This window comes from Bos indicus, chromosome 17, assembly GCF_029378745.1.
Source record: "Bos indicus isolate NIAB-ARS_2022 breed Sahiwal x Tharparkar chromosome 17, NIAB-ARS_B.indTharparkar_mat_pri_1.0, whole genome shotgun sequence".
NCBI classification, from domain to species: Eukaryota; Metazoa; Chordata; class Mammalia; order Artiodactyla; family Bovidae; genus Bos; species Bos indicus.
Window position 1 is genome coordinate 9913439 of NC_091776.1, and position 23075 is coordinate 9936513.

Sequence of the window (23075 nt, forward strand, 5' to 3'; positions counted from 1 at the left end):
TACTTTTCTGAAACAAACAAGTGGAGAAGGAAGAGAAGTCAAAAAACCCCATACGTGGAGACCCTCTGCCTCCTTATTTAAAGCTCAGCGTGTATCTGGGTCACATGTACCTGCGCTGCAGCGAGAATGTCGTCTCAGACAACATCCACAGTTCCAGGTGTCACAAGCTTCGTCCAACTAGGCCCATCTCGGTCCGTCCACCTTGGAAAAGATGCTGTCTATTCCATAGTTGGTGTACTGAGCAGTTATAAACTCTTAATTCCCTTCCTGCTACAGGCATGGTATCCCTCTCTGTCTTGGCACCTCAGGTTGCTATTTAAAAAAAAAAAAGGTGTGGCGGTTTACACAGCAGGCATTTATTTCTCACAGTTCTGGAGGCTGGAATTCCAAGATCAGGATGTCTGCGTGGCCAGGCCTGGTAAAGACCTTCCTAGCCTTCTTACTGCCCTCATATGGTGCACAGAGGAAGCTCTGGGGTCTCCACTGCCCCCATCCTGGGGGCTCTACCCACATGACCTCACCTAACCTTAATTACCTCCCCTGAACCCCACCTACCGATACCATCACATCCAGGATTAGAGCATCATCAACATATGAAGGGGGAGGACACAAACATTCGGTGCATAACACTGCCCATTTACAAGGACACTAGAGTGCAAAAGTTATTAATAATCAAGTAGTTTAGAAGGTGGAGAAGGCAATGGCACCCACTCCAGTACTCTTGCCTGGAAAATCCCGTGGACAGAGGAGCCTGGTAGGCTGCAGTCCATGGGGTCGCTAAGAGTCGGACACGACTGAGCGACTTCACTTTCACTTTTCACTTTCACGCATTAGAGAAGGAAATGGCAACCCACTCCAGTGTTCTTGCCTGGAGAATCCCAGGGATGGGGGAGCCTGGTGGGCTTCCGTCTGTGGGGTCGCACAGAATCGGACATGACTGTAGTGACTTAGCAGTTTAGAAGGTGAATTTGAAGGATGATAAGCTGATGCTGAGAGCTGGTTAAAGGCTTTATGCTATAATATACACCATCTCCCACACGTTATCCTATTTCATCTTTACAGCCATGACATGGGAATTTATTACCCTTTTTTCAAAGATGAGACAGAGGCTCAATGTTTCAAGCCCAGATGTCTCTCAGTCCAAATCTCAGAATTTTTCAGCTACATCAAGGCTTATACCTTGACCATGGAACTTGATTTCTCAGGCAAGACTTTTGGCATTAATATTGGTTTCGTTAGATGGTTTCAGAGACTCTGTATATTTGGAAACTTTACTGACCAATCATGTATCATCTTTCATAAGAGTTTCTCTCTAAAATAGATGAGACCATGCCAAAGGTATAAAAACACAAATGGGAAATAAAATATTCTTAGAAAAACTGGAACTGTGATTTGGAATGTGACTTAGTCCTCCAAATCTGTCTCCTTGCTCTCTGACATCGCCACAGTATTTAGGAGCTCCGTTGTTGACAACCTGGGGCTCAGTCCCTGACTTTGCTGAGTCCTGCCGTGTTGTCAGGTGAGAGATTCACTTCATGAGACCCTCTTCTCCCATCAACAGAAGGAGGGGATTGGATCAGATCAGTGGCTCACACACTTTTTGTTCTCAGGACCCCCTTTACACTCTTAAAATCATCAAGGACCCCAAAGACCTTTTGTTTATGTAAGTTATAGCTGTTGGTGTTCACCTGTATCAGAAATTAAAATAAATGTTTTTAAAATTTTGATTCATTCACTTTAAAATAACATTGACATATTACATAAATAACAACATAAACATCCAGCAATACATATTTTATGAAAGATAACTTTTTCCTAAAACCAAAGAAATTAGAGTGGCACTCTTTTGCCTTTTTGCAAATTCCTTCAATCTGACTTGAAGAGAGTTCACCCTCTTACCTGTTGTGATAGGTTGTTTGGCCAAAGTGTAGGAAAAATATTTGGCTTCACCCAGATGTGTAGTCAGAACAGGAACACACAGGGAAGGAACTTCCCAGACTCCTGGGAAAGGTCCCGGGGGTACTCCTGGGTCCTCAGACCTCACTTTGAGAACCGATGCTGGAGAAGACTCTTGAAAGTCCCTTGGATAGCAAGGATATCAAACCAGTCAATCCTAAAGGAAATCAACCCTGAATATTCCCTGGAAGAACTGAACCTCCAGTATTTTGGCTACCTGATGTGAGGAGCCAACTCATTCCCAACCTTGGCTGGGAAAGATTGAGGACAGAAGTAGAAGGGGGCAACAGAGGATGAGATGGTTGGATGGCATCATCGACTTCATGGATGTGAGTTTGAGCAGATTCTGGGAGATAGTGAAGGACCGGAGAGCCTGGCGTGCTGCAGTCCATGGGGTCGCCAAGAGTCAGCCACACATGACTGAGTGAAAGAACAAAAGTCTAGGTCATGTTTAAAACCCAGCCCAGGCTCTGATTTTCCTTGTCTTTCAGGACACTTCATTCAAAGTCTGCCTCCTCCAGAGAACCCAGGGCACTAACACTTGTGAAATATGAGCTTTAGCTCTTTTTGCTCCTAGGTGAACACAAAACCCCAATGAATCATTTGTCTGTCAGTAAAGAGAGATTCCGTGGCCCTTCATTTTTATTTAGGGGAAGTTCAGAAGTTTACAGAATTTCTGAGTGAAAGAGGTTAGAAAATGTTAGCTATGGTCCTTGGCTGTCTTGACTGGCAGCTTTCTACAAGCAGATTAAAAAAGAAGAGAACTGTTGACGTTCCCCGTTGAATAAGCATTGCGCAGCTTTCACTCCGCGTCTGTGTGCGCGTGCGTCCCGGTGTTGACATTGTGCTGCTGGTGTGCTGGCCTGGGGTGTGATGCTGACCCCACCCCGTCCTGAATGACGTAGGTGTTCACAGTGTCCTGAACAAAACCTGCCTGGTGACAGATGTTCAGAATCGGTAGTAAGAAAGGATGCATGGCTCATCTCCACTAAATTAATCAAGTTGAACATCTTTTGTTTTTTAATTTCGGCAGAATAAAAAAAGAATGACATAATGCCATTTACAGCAACATGGATGGGCCTAGCGATGATCATATTAAGTAACTCAGAGAAAGACGAAGATCATAAGATATTGCGCATATGTGGAACCTATAAAAAATGCTACAAATGAGCTTATTTACAAAACAGCAAGAGACTCACAGACATAGAAAAGAAACTGATGAAGACAAGAAATGGGGAAAGGTGGTAGAAGAGGGATAAATTAAAAATTAGGGAGCAACAGATACATGCTATTAACACAATATTTGTATGTGTGCACATGTGCTCAGTCTGTCGTGTCTGACTCTCTGTGACCCCGTGGACTGCAGCCCACCAGGCTCCTATGACCATGGGATTTCCCAGGCAAGAATAGTAGAGTGGGTTGCCATTTCCTCCTCCAGGGGATCTTTCCCACCCAAGGATCAAACTTGTGTCTCCTTTATCTCTTGCGTTGGCAGGCAGATTCTTTACCACTGAGCCACCTGGGAAACCCATGCCACGATATATGTATAATAGATAATCAGTAAAGATCTACTGTATGGCACAGGGAACTCTACTCAGTATTCTGTAATAACTTATATGGGAAAAGAATCTGGGAAAGATATATGTATATATATAACTGAATTACATTACTGTACACCAGAAACGAACACAACATTGTAAATCCACTATACTTCAATAAAAAGTAAGTTAATTTAAAAATAAATAAATTTAGGCAAATGGATTTATTGGCTTTTAGAATGAGTCAAACAGAAGAAACTACCATTCCCCCAGAATTATGGCATTATGGAAAATGTTTTCTAGGTCCCTGTTTGGTTAATGAGTTGAAGAGGGTCTATAATAACAATCACTGGAGGTTTCAGTTCAGTCACTTCAGTCGCTCAGTCGTGTCTGACTCTTTGCGACCCCATGAATCGCAGCACGCCAGGCCTCCCTGTCCATCACCAACTCCCAGAGTTCACTCAGACTCACGTCCATCAAGTCGGTGATGCCATCCAGCCATCTCATCCTCTGTCGTCCCCTTCTCCTCCTGCCCCCAATCCCTCCCAGCATCAGGGTCTTTTCCAATGAGTCAACTCTTCGCATGAGGTGGCCAAAGTACTGGAGTTTCAGCTTCAGCATCAGTCCTTCCAAAGAAATCCCAGGACTGATCTCCTTTAGAATGGACTGGTAGATCTCCTTGCAGTCCAAGGGACTCTCAAGAGTCTTCTCCAACACCACAGTTCAAAAGCATCAATTCTTTGGCACTCAGCTTTCTTCACAGTCCAACTCTCACATCCATACATGACCACTGGAAAAACCATAGCCTTGACTAGATGGACCTTTGTTGGCAAAGTAATGTCTCTGCTTTTGAAAATGCTATCTAGGTTGGCACTGGAGGTTTAGCTGCTTTCTTTTTCCAAAGCAAGACTCTGAAGGTAGAAGAAGGACTCAGTGATCCAGTGGCTCCCCACCTCCTACACCTGCATCCCCATCCTAGCACACGCATTGCTAACACCACCTCTCCAATGGTGAGCTGCTCAACTATTGCCTTGGAAGCACAGCTGCACACCTGGGCTTCATCAGAGTGAAAGACCTTCTTTATAACCCAAGACAGGTTCTGGTTGCTAGAAGACTGTGGCTTTTGCCTCAGGAAGAAAATAACTCCAGAAGTTGCAGTTTAATACATAACTTTTATCAAACTAGGCAAAAATGATTGGCGGTCACCCTTTACTCAAGTAATAGTCCAGTGACATTTCTGAATTCAGCAATTCATGTTGTTTACCTTCTTGAAATTCAGTAGTTAGCAAGCAAGTCAGGAAATGCTGGTCATTTATTGAAATGAAGCAGTGTCTTTAAGTATGTACCTGAAATGCCCCCGTTTGAGGCACTAGCTCACTGTAGGTTTTCTGTCTTCTGTTGAACCACCTGTCATCTTCATACTGTTGCATTTCCAGAACTTCACTATTAAAATCTACAGCCTACAAAGTGAAAGTGAAAAGTGAAATCGCTCAGCCGTGTCCAACTCTTTGCAACAGCCTACAAAAATGAGGCTTAATAATTTAAAAAAAAATTTCAGAAGTGAATATTTTTCTTCTGTATCCATTCTGCATGCAGAGCAATTCTTGTGATAACTCTTAACATGGTTAACCCTGATGAAGTCTCATAAGGTTCAAAGCACACTGTTGGATGCTTTAACCTGAATGTAACAGTTGAATGCAGGCTCTGAGACCCAACTGCTTGGATCCGAGTCCTAGAATACGATTTTCAGTGAGGGTTGCCTTTCTCGTTTATACTTAGAATTTTATCTGGTCAAGAACTAGAGCCTGCTCCTTTGTCAAAGACATATACACTTCGTTACCAAAATCAAGAATCTAAACATTTGTGGGACTACCCTGTCAGCCCAGTGATTAAGACTGCCCTTCCACTGCAGGGGACATGTTTGATCCTTGGTCAGGGAACTGACATCCCACATGTGCCATGGTGCAGGAAAAAAAATCAAAATATTTGGTTCACTAGGTCGTAAAGTGTCCAGGAAATAATCAGGCCACTTTCTGCCCCTGGTAGAGTGGCTGCTGTCAGGAGGAACACACGGCCTGCAGTGTTCACCTGTTTGCCTGTGCTAAGTTCAGTTGGACACTCAGTCGTGTCCAACACTGTGACCCTATGGACTGCAGCATGCCAGGCTTCCCTATCCATCACCAACTCCTGGAGCTTGCTCAAACTCATGTCCATCGAGTCAGTGATGCCATCCAATCATCTCATCCTGTCTTCCCCTTGTCCTCCTGCCTTCAATCTTTCCCAGCATCAGGGTCTTCTCCAATGAGTCAGTTAATCAATCAGGTGGCCAAAGTATTGGAACTTCAGTATCAGTCCTTCCAATGAATATTCAGGACTGATTTCCTTTAGGATTGGCGGGTTTGATCTCCTTACAGTCCAAGGGACTTTCAAGAGTCTTCTCTAGCATCCAGTTCAAAAGCATCAATTTTCAGCACTCAGCTTTCTTTATAGTACAACTCTCACATCCATACTCAACTACTGGAAAAAACATAGCTTTTGCTGGATGGACCTTTGTCGGCAAAGTAATGTCTCTGCTTTTTAATATGCTGTCTAGGTTGGTCATAGCTTTTCTTCCATGGAGCAGGCATCTTTTAATTTCATGGCTGCAATCACCATCTGCAGTGATTTTGAAGCCCCCAAAAATAAAGTCTTTCATTCTTTGCCCATCTGTTTCCCATGAAGTGATGGGACCAGATGCCATGATCTTGGTTTTTTGAATGTTCAGTTTTACAACAGCTTTTTCACTCTTCTCTTTCACTTTCATCAAGAGGCTCTTTAGTTGTTTGCTTTCTGCCATAAGGGTGGTACCATCTGTGTATCTGAGATAATTGGTATTTCTCCTGGAAATCTTGATTCCAGCTTGTGCTTCATCCAGCCCAGCATTTCACATGATGTACTCTGCATATAAGTTAAGTAAACAAGGTGACAATATACAGCCTTGATGTACTCCTTTCCCAATTTGAAACCAGTCTGTTGTTCCGTATCTGATTCTGACTGTTGCTTCCTGACCTGCATAGAGGTTTCTCAAGAGGCAGGTAAGGTGGTCTGATATTCCCATCTCTTTCAAAATTTTCCACAGTTTATTGTGATCCACATAGTCAAAGGCTTTAGTGTAGTCAGTAAAGCAGTAGATGTTTTTCTGGAATTCTGTTGCTTTTTCAGCGATTCAGTGGATGTTGGCAAGTTGATCTTGGTTCCTCTACCTTTTCTAAATCCAGCTTGAACATCTGGAAGTTCACAGTTCACAGACTGTTGAAGCCTGGCTTGGAGAAATTTGAGCATTTACTAGTATGTGAAATGAGTGCAATTGTGTGGTAGTTTGAATATTCTTTGGTGTTGCCTTTCTTTGGGATTGGAATGAAAACTGACTTTTTCCAGTCCTGGGGCCACTGCTGGGTTTTCCAAATTTGCTGGCATATTGAGTGCAGCACTTTGACAGCAGCATCTTTTAGGACTTGAAATAGCTCAACTGGAATTCCATCACCTCCACTAGCTTTGTTTGTAGTGATGCTTCCTAAGGCCCACTTGACTTTGCATTCCAGGATCTCTGGCTCTTGGTGAGTGGTCACACCATTGTGATTATCTGGGTCGTGAAGATCTTTTTTGTACAGTTCTTCTGTGTATTCTTGCCACCTCTTCTTAATATCTTCTGCTTCTGTTAGGTCCATACCATTTCTGTCCTTCATTGAGCCCATCTTTGCATGAAATGTTCCCTTGGTATCTCTAATTTTCTTGAAGAGATCTCTGGTCTTCTATTCTATTGTTTTCCTCCGTTTCTTTGCACTGATCGCTGAGGAAGGTGTGTGGTCTCTCCTTGCTATCCTTTGGAACTCTGCATTCAGATGGGTACATCTTTCCTTTTCTCCTTTGCCTTTCACTTCTGTTCTTTTCTCAGCTATTTTTAAGGACTCTTCAGACAATCATTTTGCCTTTTTGCATTTCTTTTCTTCAAAATGGTCTTGATCACTGCCTCCTGTACAATGTCACAAACCTCCATCCATAGTTCTTCAGACACTCTATCAGATTTAATCCTTTGGATCTACTTGTCACTTCCACTGTATAATTGTAAGGGATTTGATTTACGTCATACCTGAATGGTCTAGTGTTTTTCCCTACTTTGTTCATTTTCAGTCTGAATTTAGCAATAAGGAATTCATGATCTGAGCCACAGTCAGCTCCCGGTCTTTTTTTTTTTTTTTTTTCCGCTGTCTGTATAGAGCTTCTCCATCTTTGGCTGCAAAGAGTATAATCAGTCCGATTCCTGTATTGACCATATGGTGATGTCTATGTGTCGAGTCTTCTCATGTGTTGTTGGAAGAGGGCGTTTGCTATGACCAATGTGTTCTCTTGGCAAAACTCTGTTAACCTTTGCCCTGTTTCATTCTGTACTCGAAGGCCAAATTTGCCTGTTACTCCAGGTATCTCTTGACTTCCTACTTTTGCATTCCAGTCCCCTGTGATGTCAGGAGTAAGACAGTGCCTGCACCTGTTTGCCTGTGCCAAAGTTTATAGGTAATACATAGAGAGCCATAATTCTTGTAAATATTCAGCAGTTTGCTGTGTTCCTGACTTTCCTCTAGTGTGAAGTATTAGTCACACATCTCAGGACAAATATGTCATGAAAAGTTGCTTCAAAATCACTTTTTTATTTTTTATTGAGGTATAGTTGATTTACAATGTTGTGTTCATTTCTGGTGTATCGCGGAGTGATCCAGTTATACGCATATGTACATTCTTTTTTATATTCTTTTCCATGATGGTTTATCCTAGGAGACTGGATACAGTTCCCTGTGCTATGCAGTGGGACTTTTTAAATGAATTATATCATAACTGGTCTGTGGAAATTAACAGTGCAGTGAATACTAAGATTGACTTGGTCAGTCCAAAACATTTTTGTTATGCAGGTGCCCGCAATTAACTTGCTCTAGAATCCGACCTTTTCACAGTGGATTATGGCTACATTTTTCTTTCTCTACCAAAAAACATGGTCCTGTACCCAAAAGAAATGATCCTGTATAAGTATTTAAAAATATAAGGCACAAAAGAGTTTTACTAAAAACTATCTATAGAATGTATGGTTAAAAATAAAACATTTGTAGATTTCTAAGACCGTTGCTGGTCAATTACAGTTACCATCGTATAACTAGGCCCCTTCTAGATTTTTTTTGATGGGCACATATTCTTTTGATCTGTGTAACATTCATTAAAGTCAGTGAAATTGTATGGTTAAGTCAAGGTCAGTTCTGTGAAACACATCTCTTCTGGAACGTCAGTTAAGGTAACAAGAAAAACACTGAACCAGCTTTTAACTGTTCCTGAGCTTTCACCATGTAAAATTAATGGGGAATACATGAATGTTATGGAAATGGTGGGGAGACCACTCCTTTAGGCACACCTGTCCAGGAAAGCAAACCACAAGCAACATTCTCCAGCAATTCTTGAGCAGCTGAGTTCTGCCCTGGCTGTTAATAGATGATGTCAATACTGTAAAAACGAACAGACATCAAAACTGAAACTAGCAAAATGGTCCTCCTACAGATATATTTTGTTTGTCCGTTAGGGAAAAATCTAGTAAGACTGTGAAAAAAATAAAAACCATAAACTGGCATCATTTGAATGCTCAAATTGAGGTCATTTTTATTCTAATTAAGATTTGAAAAAGAAGAACTGTTTCTGCATGCTGTTTTTAGGAAAATAACAAGCTGGAGACAGGGACCATCTGTTAGACTGACCATGTAACAAGATGTTAGATTTATTCAGACATAATGATGTGATTTGCAGTATCAGATATAAGGTCTGGTCCTTCAGATCTGCTGTAATTATCTGTGTGCACTACCCCACTCAAATTATTTAACTCTCTGCTGTAAGACTGGCACTACTGACGAGTTCATTCCAACATAGCACTCAGCATACACATACACACGCGTGCATACAGCTGGAGCAATGGATAGAAGTAATAGTATGTTAGCAAGCAGGTTTATTAAGAAACGTCTTCTTGAGATTTCAGAGACTTAAAGGAGTTCAGCCCTGAGTGAGCACTAACTTTGTATCTATATTTGAGGAGCAAGCAAAGTCTGTGAAATCTGTTGGCTTCACCTGTTCTCTGTAGCTATCAGATATTTATTTAGCACTCATGTAATTTTGGACCTGTGCACTGTACAAAAGATATAAAGGCACACTCATATAAAGATACATGCTTCAATCAATCTCCGAAATATATCAGCAGCAATACCAGAAAAGCAACCCAATCAAAAAGTGGGCAGCAGATATAAACAGCCATTTCTCCAAAGAAGACATACACATGGCAACCATCACACAAAAAGATGCTCAGCATTGCTCATTATCGGAGAAACGCAAGTCAGAACCACAATGAAGTATCACCTCACACTGGTCAGAATGGCCGTCGTCAAAACATCTGCAGGCAGTAAATGCTGGAGAAGGTATGGAGAAAAGAGAACCTCTTGCACTGTCGGTGAGAATGTAAATGGAAACAGCTTCTATGGAGAACAGTATGGAGATTCCTTTAAAAACTAGAAATAAACTTACCGTATGACCCAGGCAGATACCCTGAGAAAACTATAATTGCAAAAACACATGTATCCCAGTGTTCATAGTAGCACTATTAACAATACCCAGGACATGGAAGTAACTTAGATGAACATCAACAGATGAATGGATAAAGAAACTGTGTTACAAATGTACAGTGGAATATTACTCAGCCATAAAAAGGAACACATTTGAGTCAGTTCTAATGAGATCAATGAACCTAAAGCCTGTTACGTAGAGTGAAGTAAGTCAGAAAAACAAATTTCATACACTGGTGCATATACATGGAATCTAGAAACATAGTACTGATGAACCTGTTTGCAGGGCAGGGACAGAGACACAGACATAGAGTACAGACTTTGAACACAGCAGGGGATGCAGAGGGTAGGAAGAATTGAGACAGTAGCGTTGAAACAGATGCATTACCTTATGTAAGTAGACAGCTGATGGGACGTTGCTGTATAACACAGGGAGCCCAGCCCCGAGCTCTGTGGCATCCCAGAGGCGTGGGATGGGGTAAGAGGTGTTAGGGGGATTTAAGAGAAAAGGGACACATGTACACTTACGGCTGACTCACACTCTTGTATGGCAGAAGCCAACAGAATGTTGTAAATCAATTATCCTCCAACTAAAAATAGATTTAAAAAAATGATATGTGCCTTAGTATCCAGAAGAAGGATACAGACTTTCCAGGTGATGAGAGTTGCTTGTTGTTTGATTAAACAATAGGATTCAGTTGGGTTCAGGGGTTAAAGTGAAATATTTCAAAGACTTAGTTTTCTAGTTTCTTACTAAGCAAAGTGATGTCTACACACTGAAAAGGTGTTTGGGTGACGAAGGTACAGTTTGCTGCAATATTGCTAAAGGATATTAAGTTTTAAAATGTCACTGTACCGTCCATAGGCTCCCATAGGTGGAAGGGCTAGGAACTTCTGCTTTGGCATTTATGAAATCAACCAGTGTAAAACAATTACATGTATCAACTGTGGGTTCTTGGGAAGAGAAAGGAGTGATAAAGGTAGCTCTATTTTCCTTTCCTCCTTGGGATACAAAAGCAACAGCAGACAGGCCTTTTGAGAACCATTTCTAATTTTTAAAACTATGGCTTTTGAAAGAATTTTCACTCTTCCTACTTTCAAAAAGCATTTAGTGCAGCTTATAATAAAAACACCAATACAGTAAGACTAAAAATGCAGCAAAATACAAAAGGCAAATAGTAAAAATGGAGGAAGATTATTTATATATTATAAAAGAAGAATAAATAAAAAGCCTAAACCGTAAGAGAAGTTACACAATTAAACACAGATCTGAATTTCTAATCTCCATCAAAGTATAGCAGATAGGATGATGAGTTGCAGATTTTTTTGTTGTTGTTGTATAGATAATGTGGGCTTCCCAGGTGGCTCAGTGGTAAAGAATCTGTCAGTGCAGGAGACACAGAAGACGATTTGATCTCTGGGTCAGGAAGATCCCCTGGAGGAGGAAATGGCAGCCCACTCTAGTAATCTTGTCTGGGAAATCCCATGGACAGAGGAGCCTGGCAGGCTACAGTCCGTGGGGTTGCAAAGAGTTGGCCATGACTGAGCACACACGCACTTAGTTAATGCACAGTATTATGTAACTTTCAGTGTACGGCACAGGGATTCACAATTTTTAAAGGTTTCACTCCATTTATAATTTTTATGAAATGTTGGCTTTATTCCCTGTTGTACAGTGTATCCTTGTACCTTACCTATTTTATACAGATAGTTTGTGCCTCTTAACTCCCCTAACCGTATCCTGCCCCTCCTCATTTCCCTCTCCCCGCTGGTAATCACTAGTTTATTCTCTATGTCTGTGAATCTGTTTCTTTTTTGTTATGTTCACTAAACTTTTTTTTTTTTTAGATTCCACATTTAAATAGTATCATATAGTATATTTTATTCTCTAATGTATTTCGCTAAGTATAATGCCTTCCAGGTCCACCGTTGGCTGTTGCAAATGGCGAAACTTCATTCTTTTTTATGGCTGAGTAGTATTTCATTGTATATATACGTACCCCATCTCCTTCACTCACTCGTCTGTTGACGGACACTTAAGTTGCTTCCATATCTTGACTGTTGTAAACAGTGCCTCTGTGAACATGAGGGTGCATGTTTCTTTTCAAATTAATGTTTTCATTTTCTTCAGATATATATGCCCAGGGATGGAATGGCCAGGTCTTGTGGGAGTTCTGTTTTTAGTTTTTTGAGAACCCTCTGTACTGCCTTCCACTGTGGCTGCACCAATTTATATTCCCACCAGGGTTCTCATTTTTCCCACGTCATCACCAGCATTTGTTATTTGTGGTCTTTTTGATGATAGCCATTCTGCCAGGTGTAAGGTGATATCTCATTGTAGTTTTAATTTGCATTTCTCTGATGATTATCAGTGTTGAACATCTTTTCTTGTACATGATGGCCTGATGGTCTCCTTTGGAAAAATGTTTATTCGGGTCTTCTGCCCATTTTTTAATTGTGTTGTTTGTTTTTGATGTTGAGTTATATGAACTATTTATATATTTTGGACATTAACCCCTTATAAGTCATAATTTGCAAATATTCTTTTTTAATTAACAATCTGTGAGTTCTTGGAAAAAGAAAGATTGTTTTAATTAACAATTTTAATTGTGATAAAATACTTGTACCATACAATTTATTATCTTAACCATTATTAACTGTATAGTTCAATAATGTTAAATACATCGACACATTGTTATATAAATAAGTCCCTACTCCTTTCTCTTCCCAGCCCTGGTAACGACCATTCTGCTTCCTATCGCTTTGAATTTGACTACTCTAGGTACCTCAGAGAAGTGGACTCACATGGTATTTGTCTTTTTGTGACTGCCTTATTTCACTTTGCATGATGCAATCAAGTTTCATCCATGTTGTAGCACATGTCAGAATATCCTTCCTTTTTAAGGCTAAATAATACTTCAACATATGTATGTGGCACACTTTATCATTCATCTGTCAATGCACATTGGATTGCTTCCACTTTCTGGGTATTTTCAGTAGTGCTGTTACAAACATGGGGTACCAGTGTCTCTTCAAGACCCGGCCTGCTTTCAGTTCTTGCAGAGATTCTGTAAGTTGAAGCTAGCTTGCATTCTCCTTGTAAATGGTCACGGCTTGAGGAATACCTGTAGCTGTTGAGGCTAAAACTTAGAGCTTCTGAGTCCTGTAGTACCTGTAGCCTGGAATATTTTGTGGTTTGGGCTTATCAACTGTCTTGTTTCTATCAGAGCAGAACATAAATATGATTCCAGGAATGTATTTAGTTAGGACAATAATTTCCTAAGTCAGCTGTGTCCAATATGGACCTCCAGATAATTGAATAAGATTTTCAAGCACATCTTTAGTAATATTTTAGTAGACCAGTACTTGAATACCAAAACAAGAGTGTTCCTTCTGACAGCCATTGGACAGTAGGTTAAATGGGCTAGTCTCATAATGTGAAATAGGACAAAACTGTTACCATATAATAATGGTAAGAACACATGGATCCCGTAGACACACAGTGGTTCACATCTTTTAGCCACTAAGTTAAAAGCAGGCAACTACCATGCAAATCATTTAAATTGTGAGGCCCTTCCCACTCTGACTTAAATGGGCCTTTTTCTAAATCCCACTCTTTTTTAAAGTATTTATTTGGCTGCATTGGGTCCTGGTCGTGGCACATGAGCGCTTCATTGTGGCGCGCAGACTTCTCTCCAGGTGCAGCTTCCGGGCTCGGTAGCTGTGGCACGAGAGCTCAGTTGCTCCAAGGTTTGTGGGATCTTAGTTCACTGACCAGGGATTGAACCCAAGTCGCCTGCACTGGAAGGCGGATTCTTCACCACTGGACGAGCAGAGAAGGCCCTCTAATTCCCACTTTTATTACGAGAGTAAATTCCATATCCTACTCAAAATTCTTTCAAAAGAAAAAAAAAAAAGGTATTTTCTCATTCTTTGATTCTTCACTTTTGTTCCAAGTAAATCAAGTTTAGAGACATTAGATTATTTTAATATAATATCTTAAAACTATTTCCAAATGATCATACGATTTCAATTTAGTGTAATAGGTGTCCTAAGAAAGGACCAGATAAAGTTATAGCTGTGAATAAAATTGGTTTCCTAGTTGGAGAAAATGGTAAGACAATTGAAATGTTTCTTTCTCTTTCTCTTTTTTAAGAGTTTCTTTGAGAATATTTTAGAACTGTCATTCTCATGGATTTAAGCCTAAGGTATTTGCATTGAAACTGGGTCTCTGTGACCATTTTGTTATCCTGTTTATTTAAAATTGGACTTTGTGCTATTCCTAAAAAGGAGACGATGTTTATAAACGATGTTGTATCCACATTTAGAAGTAGAGACAAATGAGTGTCAGGTCCGATGTTCACCTTAATACAGGGCTGTTTCCTACATCAAAAATCTCCTACTGGCTCTATATCAGCCCCACTGTTCACAGGTAACTTTGGCATTTACATTTATTTTTTATACAAATTTCATCTCTTTCCCAAAGTAGTCTGTGTATTTTTATTTTTTTTTATTTTTTAGTCAAAATGAGGTAAGATTATCTAATGAATCAAAGCAGGTAGCAGAGATAACTTTTATGTTGTTGTAAAATTAATCCCCGTATCATGCTGAAAAGATTGTCCTTGTTTCAACTTCTTTGGATGTACGTTAAATTTCTGTGCATTTAATCTAATTGTGCAAAAAATGATGTGATGTAAAATGTGTTTTTAAGATGGCCTATTTTCTTGAAATTTCAAGCTATATTGAGTACACAGTACTCTTCATTTAGAGAACTCAATTTCATGCAGTGGCAGCAGCAGTGGAATTGGAAAAACACAAAATCTTACCATATAATGGGGAGCAAAATATAAACAAGGGAGCAAATGTAACAGCAAAACATTTGAGGTACCAAATACCTCTTTATAGTTGTAAAGAGACACTCTGAAGGAGAGAGCTGTAAACGACTAAGCCAGCAACGTGGAGAGAGGAAAGGCCTGAGGGATTTTTTCCCCTTTTTATTTATGTACAGCCGCACTGGGTCTTCGTTGCTGCATGCAGGCTTTCTCTGGTTGTGACGAATGGGGGCGACTCTTTGCTGTGGTGCCAGGGCTTCTCGTTGTGGGGGCTTCTGTTACTGCAGAGCGTGGGCTCAGCAGTTGAGGCTCACAGGCTTAGCTGGGGAGCCGTGTTTCTGATGGAGGTAGTTGAAACAGTCAGCCCTAAGAGTCTCTGAATGGGAACTAGAGAGTGAAGAGGAGTGAAGTCAGTGCGACTGGGATGTTAACTTAGCTGAAAACAGCTTCAGGTGGTTCTCTTGAGTCAGGAGCCTGAAAGCAACCCAGTTCCCACCATCTCATGGCATGCACTTAAACAGAGTGGAGAGGATATGTCTGTCAGAAAGGAGTCCATCTCTTGAAGGTCTATTTTAAGAACATCCTAGCCTCTTCAGTGCTTCCCTTGTGGCTCTGCTGATAAGGAATCCGCCTGCAATGCCAGAGACCTGGGTTCAATCCCTGGGTTGGAAAGATCCCCAGGAGAAGTGAAAGGCTACTAATTCCAGTATGCTGGCCTAGAGAATTCCATGGACAGTATAGTCCATGGGGTTGCAAAGAGTTGGACACAGCTGAGCGACTTTCATTTCACTTCATTAGCCTCGTCAGGTTGTCTTTTGAGGAACACTGTTCATAATCTAGGATCATTTGGGCTTTATCTCTTACTCCAGTCACTGCTGTGGTGACCAGGTCAGTACAGATTTCCCCCAGTTTCATGGATACAACTTTTAAGAGAGTGCTGTGCTCTTCACTGCAAGTCTTTTCCACTTTCTGCATCATGGGGGAGGGGGTCAGGGGATGGTCCTTCAGGAATTGCTTGGCTCACATGCAGAGGCCAGTGTTTTGAAGAAAAAAACCTGGGTTTAAGTCCAAGGCTCCATTGTGCACCTAAATTATTTCCTTGTCACGAACATGAGAATGAGTCTCCACAAGGCATTATGAGAACTAACAAGACGAAATTTTGGTATGGTAGGCATTCCATAAGTGATAGCTCTGAAAACGATGGGGATTATTCAGGTAATAATGCCTCAAGAAAGAGTTAAAGAGATGCTTTTCCCATACAAGTGACAAAAAAGTGGCTTTTTTTAGGTGTGTTGTTACACATTCTAATCTGTCTTTCAAGTAGAATCTGAGGTCTGTCTGTACACAGTCTTTAATCTGTGTGTGGACGTTTTGCTAACACTTCTGGTAACAGAAACACTGACATGAGACCTTTCATCCTCCTGTTCTACCCTGGGCAAGTCACATCTACCTTCTTGAAAATCTGCATCCTCTCTGGTTTTTCTCCTGATTTATTTACCATGATGTGTGTAGAAATAACAACAAGAATGCAGTCTTATTTTCCTGGAAAGTAATTTTAAGAATTCGATTCTTTCTTGGTCTGTTTAACCAAAATGATCATTGGTCTCTCAAGAAGCATTTTGTTCTCCCCATGACATCAACAGCAAAAGCTAATGTTCATAGAGGGCTTTATAATTTAAGAACTTCCATACAGTTGGTCCCTACATCTCTGCACAGTGGGATTTAGTGTTAATTCCAAGTTTACATATGATAAGCCTAGATCTCAGAAGTGACATGATGCCAGGCTCATAAAACCGGCACACTCAGGGGCCCATGGTCCATGCGTTCCTACCCCCTACTGGGGCAAAGCCAAGGATGTCTGTTCTGCCTCTTGCGCAGGGAAGCTGAAGGGATCAAGTGCTTAGGAGTGCACTTTTAAACTGCGTGTCATCAAATATGTGTTGTATTATATTCCACAGACTCCAGATTTGTTATCTGCTTCACCCCGTTTTATAACCTATATCTCTCCTTTTGTTCTTGGAAACTTTTCAAGAACTTAACAAAAGCAGTATCTAGTTTATTAGCCACTTGATCTTTCTGTGAATTTTCAGTGTTACCTTTCTCTGATCATCACTGTCACATGTACATCTGTGTGTCTGTCATTCATTTGGTTGTCTTCGCCTGTCCTCTTTCCTTTTGGCTTTCCTTCTCTCTCATTCATTCATGAAACACTTTTGCATAAAGATGGACACAGGGCACTTGGCTATCAGACTCTCTTTGACCTTCACAAAGGTCAATCGGACATGGATCTTGCCTTTAAGAAGCTTAAAGTTAGCAATTGGAATGGTGAAATGGAATTGAGCTTTTTTTCCCCCCTCTATGTACAAAATACATAGAAATTTTGTATTTTAAAAGATCTTAAATATATAACTAAGTTCAAAAGAAAAAAAGAACAGAGAATTCACCGCCAGAGTAGTTCAACTTGGAGTTAAAGCTAGTTACACATGGTCCTCCGACTTCTGGATGCAGAAAAACGCCTTAGGGATGGGTATTAGAAGACAAACAAGAACAGGAAAGGAGAATGTACACTCCTGCAAGACTGGGCCTGCAATGGAGCCCCAGGCTCTGAAAAGATTTCACTGTCTACTTGCAGGGACAGTAAACCCAGCAAGCCAGCCAGCCCAGGGACGTGGCAAGGAAGCCGAAAGAAAGAAGAGCCACAAGCCTGCATCACGTCAAGTGTGGAGTCTAAATTTAAACTACACGAGTCTTGCAAAAAGCAATTAAGCTGAAAATTTAGCATCAAAACTGGTCCAGATCAAGTGAAATGCTTGTACCCCTGATAGCTATAAATGCTACAACTTCCCGCAGAGTCCCTTCCACAAGACAGTGCCACTGGGACTCACCTAGAAACAGTATATGCCTTAATAAAACATGCTGGGCAGGCTTATGAGTGTCCCCCCAAAATGAATTTAAAATATTTTAAACCAACTATAAACATGTTGAAAGTATTTAGAGATATAATAGATAAGGTATGATTTAGAGAAAGGACATATAATAACCATAAAGTAAGAAGTATCTCATGGAAAATAACAGAAATGTTTGAGGAAAAACTAAGTCAAGCGTTTCTAGGCACCTAGCCTGCCATTTCCGAAGGAGGAAATGGCAATGTGCTCTAATATTCTCGCCTGGGAAATCCCTTGGACTGAGCAGCCTGGCAGGCTCCAGTCCGTGGGGTCACAGAGTCAGACATGATTCAGCAAACAAGCACAAGACATGAAAAACATTAAAATCAAAACGCTGTAAACATTAAACAGATTACACAGAAACGGAAAAAAAATATTAGAAAGTAGATGAGAAAGTCACCTAGAGTGCCGTGCAGATGTGCGTGCTGAATCGCTTCAGTTATGTCGACTCTTTGTGACCCTATGGTCCATTGCCCGCCAGGCCCCTCTGCCCGTGGGGTTCTCTAGGCAAGAACACGTGAGTGGGTTGTCATGCCCTCCTCCAGGGGATCTTCCCGACCCAAGGGTCAAACCCACATCTCTTTTGTGTTCTGTATTGGCAGGCAGGTTCTTCACCACTGAGCCGCCTGGGACACAGTACAAAGAGATAAGAAGATAGAAAATATGAAACAGTGGTTAGTGCAGAAGATTCAGTGAAAAGGTCTAACCCACGAGTAGGAGTTCAAAAAGGAAAAATAGGTGGGGTGGGGGTGATATTCGAAGAAATAATGTCTTAAGAACATTTCAGAACTGAAGAAATAACTGCATCTTCAAATCAAATAAGACACTGAATCCTGACCAACAGGAATAAAAATAAGTGCATACTTGGGTTCCTCATATTGAAAATGCAAGCATCAAAAATAAACAGAGCAAGTTTTTATTAAGCTACCAAGGAAAGTACTAGTTCTCTACCTATAAGGGAAAGACAATTAGACCAACAAGAAAGAGACACAGATGTATAGAACAGTCTTTTGGACTCTGTGGGAGAAGGAGAGGGTGGGATGATTTGGGAGAATGGCATTGAAACATGTATAATATCATATATGAAACGAGTCGCCAGCCCAGGTTTGATGCACGATACTGGAAGCTTGGGGCTGGTGCACTGGGATGACCCAGAGGGAAGGTATGGGGAGGGAGGAGGAAGGAGGGTTCAGGATGGGGAACACGTGTATACCTGTGGCGGATTCATGTGATATATGGCAAAACCAATACAATATTGTAAAGTTTAAAAATAAAATTAAAAAAAAAAAAATCCCAGAAGTGGTGGTGAAGATCCAGGTGTCGTGGAATACTATCTTCAAAGTACTGAAGGAGGTTGCTACTGCTGCTGCTGCTAAGTCGCTTTAGTCGTGTCCGACTCTGTGCAACCCCAGAGACAGCAGCCCACCAGGCTCCCCCATCCCTGGGAATCTCCCGGCAAGAACCCTGGAGTGGGTTGCCATTTCCTTCTCCAATGCATGAAAGTGAAAAGTGAAAGTGAAGTTGCTTAGTTGTGCCTGACTCTTAGCGACCCCATGGACTGCAGCCTACCAGGCTCCTCCGTCCAAGGGATTTTCCAGGCAAGAGTACTGGAGTGGGGTGCCATTGCCTTCTCTGCTGAAGGAGGTTACCACACTAGAAATCTATAACGTGTTAAACTGTCATTCCAGAATGCAGGTGAAATAAAAACACTTTCAGGCATAGCAAGACTGAAAGATTTCAACATTCAGTGACTGACTGCTGCAGAATTTTAATTATATATGTATGTATATGTATATTCTTCAGTAGGAAATTGAACCCAGTAGTAAGGAGTGAAGTGCAGTTGACAGCAGTGATCAAAGAAATACATCTGTAACTCTAAACAGACACGAGGTGTGGATGTGAGAGAGAGGGAGAGACTTGGGCAGTAATCTGAAAACAAGTGGAAGTTTAAATACTGAAGAGCGACACGGTGAAAATGGGAGGCAGTAGGCCAGAGATAAAGCGCTCTACATTTTTTCTGTTCCTCGTGGAAAAGCTGCTGATTAACTTTAGATTTTTAAATATGCAAGTTCATAACTTAATTATTTTAAGAGTAAAAATAGAATGTGAACCTTCTAAATCCAGTAGATGAGCAAAGAAAAAAAAATTTTTTAAGCCAGACCCATTTAATGAAACGAAGTAGAAAGGAGGAAAGGAAGTTAAAATGGTAGGAAAAAAATTCCAAATAAATCAATAATCATGATAAATGAAAACAGATTAAACCAAGCTATTATAATACAGAGACTCTCAGACTTTTTAAATTCAGCTTTTTGCTGTTTGTAAGCAACATGTGTGAAATATAATTATGTGGGGACTTTGTAAATAAGGGATTTTTTTTAAAGGGCATTCCAGGCAAATTCTTTTTTTTTTTTTTTCCCCCTTTGACTGCAACCACGTGGTTTGTGGAATCCTAGTTCCCTGATCAGGGATGGAGCCTGGGCCCTCGCAGTGAGAGCACAGAGTCCTTTCCACTGGACCACTAGTGAAGTCCCTAGGCTAATTCTAAAAAGAGCAAAAGAAAGAGACAGGAGGGAAGAAAGAGCCAGAGGGAATGAGGAAGAAATAATATTAATATCAGACAAAAATTATAAGTCAAAAAAATTATGAATAAAGATTGGCGATAGAAGGAGGCAAAAAGCTTAAAGTATTTAAAGATATGAAAAGACAAATCACAAAAGAAGAAACTCAAATGGTCAAAAAAACATTTGAAAAATGTTCAGCCTGCTGGTGATCATGACCATGCAAATAAAGGCAGTAGTGGGGCTAACCTTTCAGCCCTCATCAAGAAGCAAAAATGATTCAAATGGGTTAATGATGAGTGTTGGCCGGACTTGAACAAAAGGACATCGCATCTCCTTCTGGTTGGAATGAAAGCAGCAGCTGTGCATACATCCATGACTCAGCAGTTCTGTTTTCATCCTATATCCTAGAGAAATACCCACTGATGTCCCTGGGGCCTCATCTGGAATAGCCATAAAGCAGAAGCAACCCCAGTGTCCATCCGGAGTGGAAGGGATTAGTAAACTGTGGTGTGTTCAGACAAACGAAAGGCTCTGCAGAGAAAACGACTTCACTTTGAGTTACCTGTGTGTTAAAACAGACATATCGCAGAATCACAACGCTGAATAAAAATAAGTTGCAGAAGGATGTGCATATCTAATTTCAAATTTACATAAAACAAAGTGGTACTGGGTGCTGTTTTCATGAATACATACATGTGTGTAAAGTGTACATATCTGAGAGAAAATGGGAATCTCCCGTGGTGGGTGGTTCCCTTCTTGAATGAGGAAGATGAATGGGGACAAGGAGGGAGGCAGAACAGGACCTAACTAGGCCTTGTTCACTTTTTAAAGATCTGAAGCAAGTATGGCAAAGATATTAGCATATATTTGCATTCTTAATTCTTCATGGTGGAACCGTAGTCTCCCGCTGTTTTTCTGTGTGTGTGTGTGTATGTGTGTGTGTTTGGGTTTGGATGTGTGTGCAAGTATTTTGAAAATGTTTCCTTATTTAGAGATAGCTCCCTGAAAGATGAATACCAAGTGATATCACTTATATACGGAATCTAAAATATGATGCAAGTGAACCTACCTATGAAACAAAAACAGACTCACAGATACAGAGAATAGACTTGTAGTTGCCAAGGCGGGTGGGTGGGGAAGGATTGGAAGTTTGGGATTAGCAGATGCAAAGCATTATATATAGAATGGATAAACCACAAGGTCCTACTGTAGCGCAGGGAACTGTACTTGGAAATGGAAATGGAAAACAATATGAAAAAGAATGTGTGTGTGTGTATATATATATGTATAACTGAATCACTTTGCTGCAGAGCAGAAATTAGCACAGCATTGTAAATCAACTATACTTCAATTAAAAGGATTTCCCCGGCAGTCCAGTGGTTAAGACTCTGTGCTCCCAATGCAGGGGTCACAGGTTTGATCCCTGGTAGGGAAAATAAGATCCAACATGCTGCATTTTTTTATTAAAATTTTTAATTAAATTTAAAATTTCATACATTAAAAAATTTTTTCTAATTTTTAATGGTTAAAAATATCTCCTAGCTTATTACGGGGAAAGAAAAACATATAGCAATAATACCAAGAAAAATGCAACGTGTTCTATGAGTTCTTTACAAATGGCTTTTAGAGAGAATTTTGCCATTGGAATCCAAGAGTGTGTCCTGGAAGAGGAGTCCCAGGGTGGCTTTGCCACAGACGCTCCCCTGCGTTCAGTCACTCATAGAAGTGGATCAGCCATCATCAACTCCGCTGTGTCTGTGGCCTGAGTCATCAGGCATGTTTCTCACTAGTAGTCTCTTTTTCACTCATTTATTTCTGGTCATCATAACTTGGTACTTACCCAGGGCCTCCCAGAGGATTTATCACTTTGAGGAAAAACATCTGAACAATTAAATGATGCCTGCCTTCCTTCTCACGGAAAGAGATAATCATGACTTGTGTTGTAATATCTTGTGGATTTTTATGGAAACACTTGGATTTTGGCATAGAGAGTGGCTCTGTTGGTTGGTTGAATGGATGTATATGTTTCACACACATTCCCAAATCATCTTCTCCTGGACCAGAGAGGTTCCATTTGAGGAATCTTTTTAAATGTTGTCTGATTTCCCTTCACTTTTCAAAATTCAGTTTCTCTTTCTTTTTTTAAGTCTTTATTGGATTTGTTACAGTATTGCTTCTGTTTTATGTTTTGGTTTTTTGGCCACAAGGCATGTGGGATCTTAGCTTTCTGACCAGGGATTGTACCCACAGCCACTGCCTTGGAACGTTAAGTCTTAACCACTGAACTTCCAGGGAAGTGCCTGGTTTGTCTTGTTAAATGTGTTGCTGCAAAGCATTAGTAGGCACATTTCACAACCTCTATGGGAGGGTAATGGAGGTCCCATGTGGAAATGAGACTGGTCATACTTGCCATGTGTCCATAGCATCTAACACAGCTCTTCCAAACAGTAAGGGCTTGGAATCTCTGGGCTTCACCCCACATCACAGCAGCATCTCCACTCCATGGATGATCTCAGTATCACACACAGCACCATCACACATTATCACCCTTGATGTAAAGGGGAGTCATGGCACACTTTGAAAAAAGGTTGGTTTCGGTGCTTCTGACATTCTCCAAGGG

At 40.8% G+C, this 23075-nt stretch overlaps 1 protein-coding gene across 6 annotated transcripts in view; it reads left to right on the forward strand.

Annotated features, from left to right (window-relative positions):
- NR3C2 (nuclear receptor subfamily 3 group C member 2) overlaps positions 1-23075 on the forward strand; it is a 439369-nt gene that overhangs the window by 364252 nt on the left and 52042 nt on the right. The gene's annotated exons all lie outside the window — the stretch shown is intronic.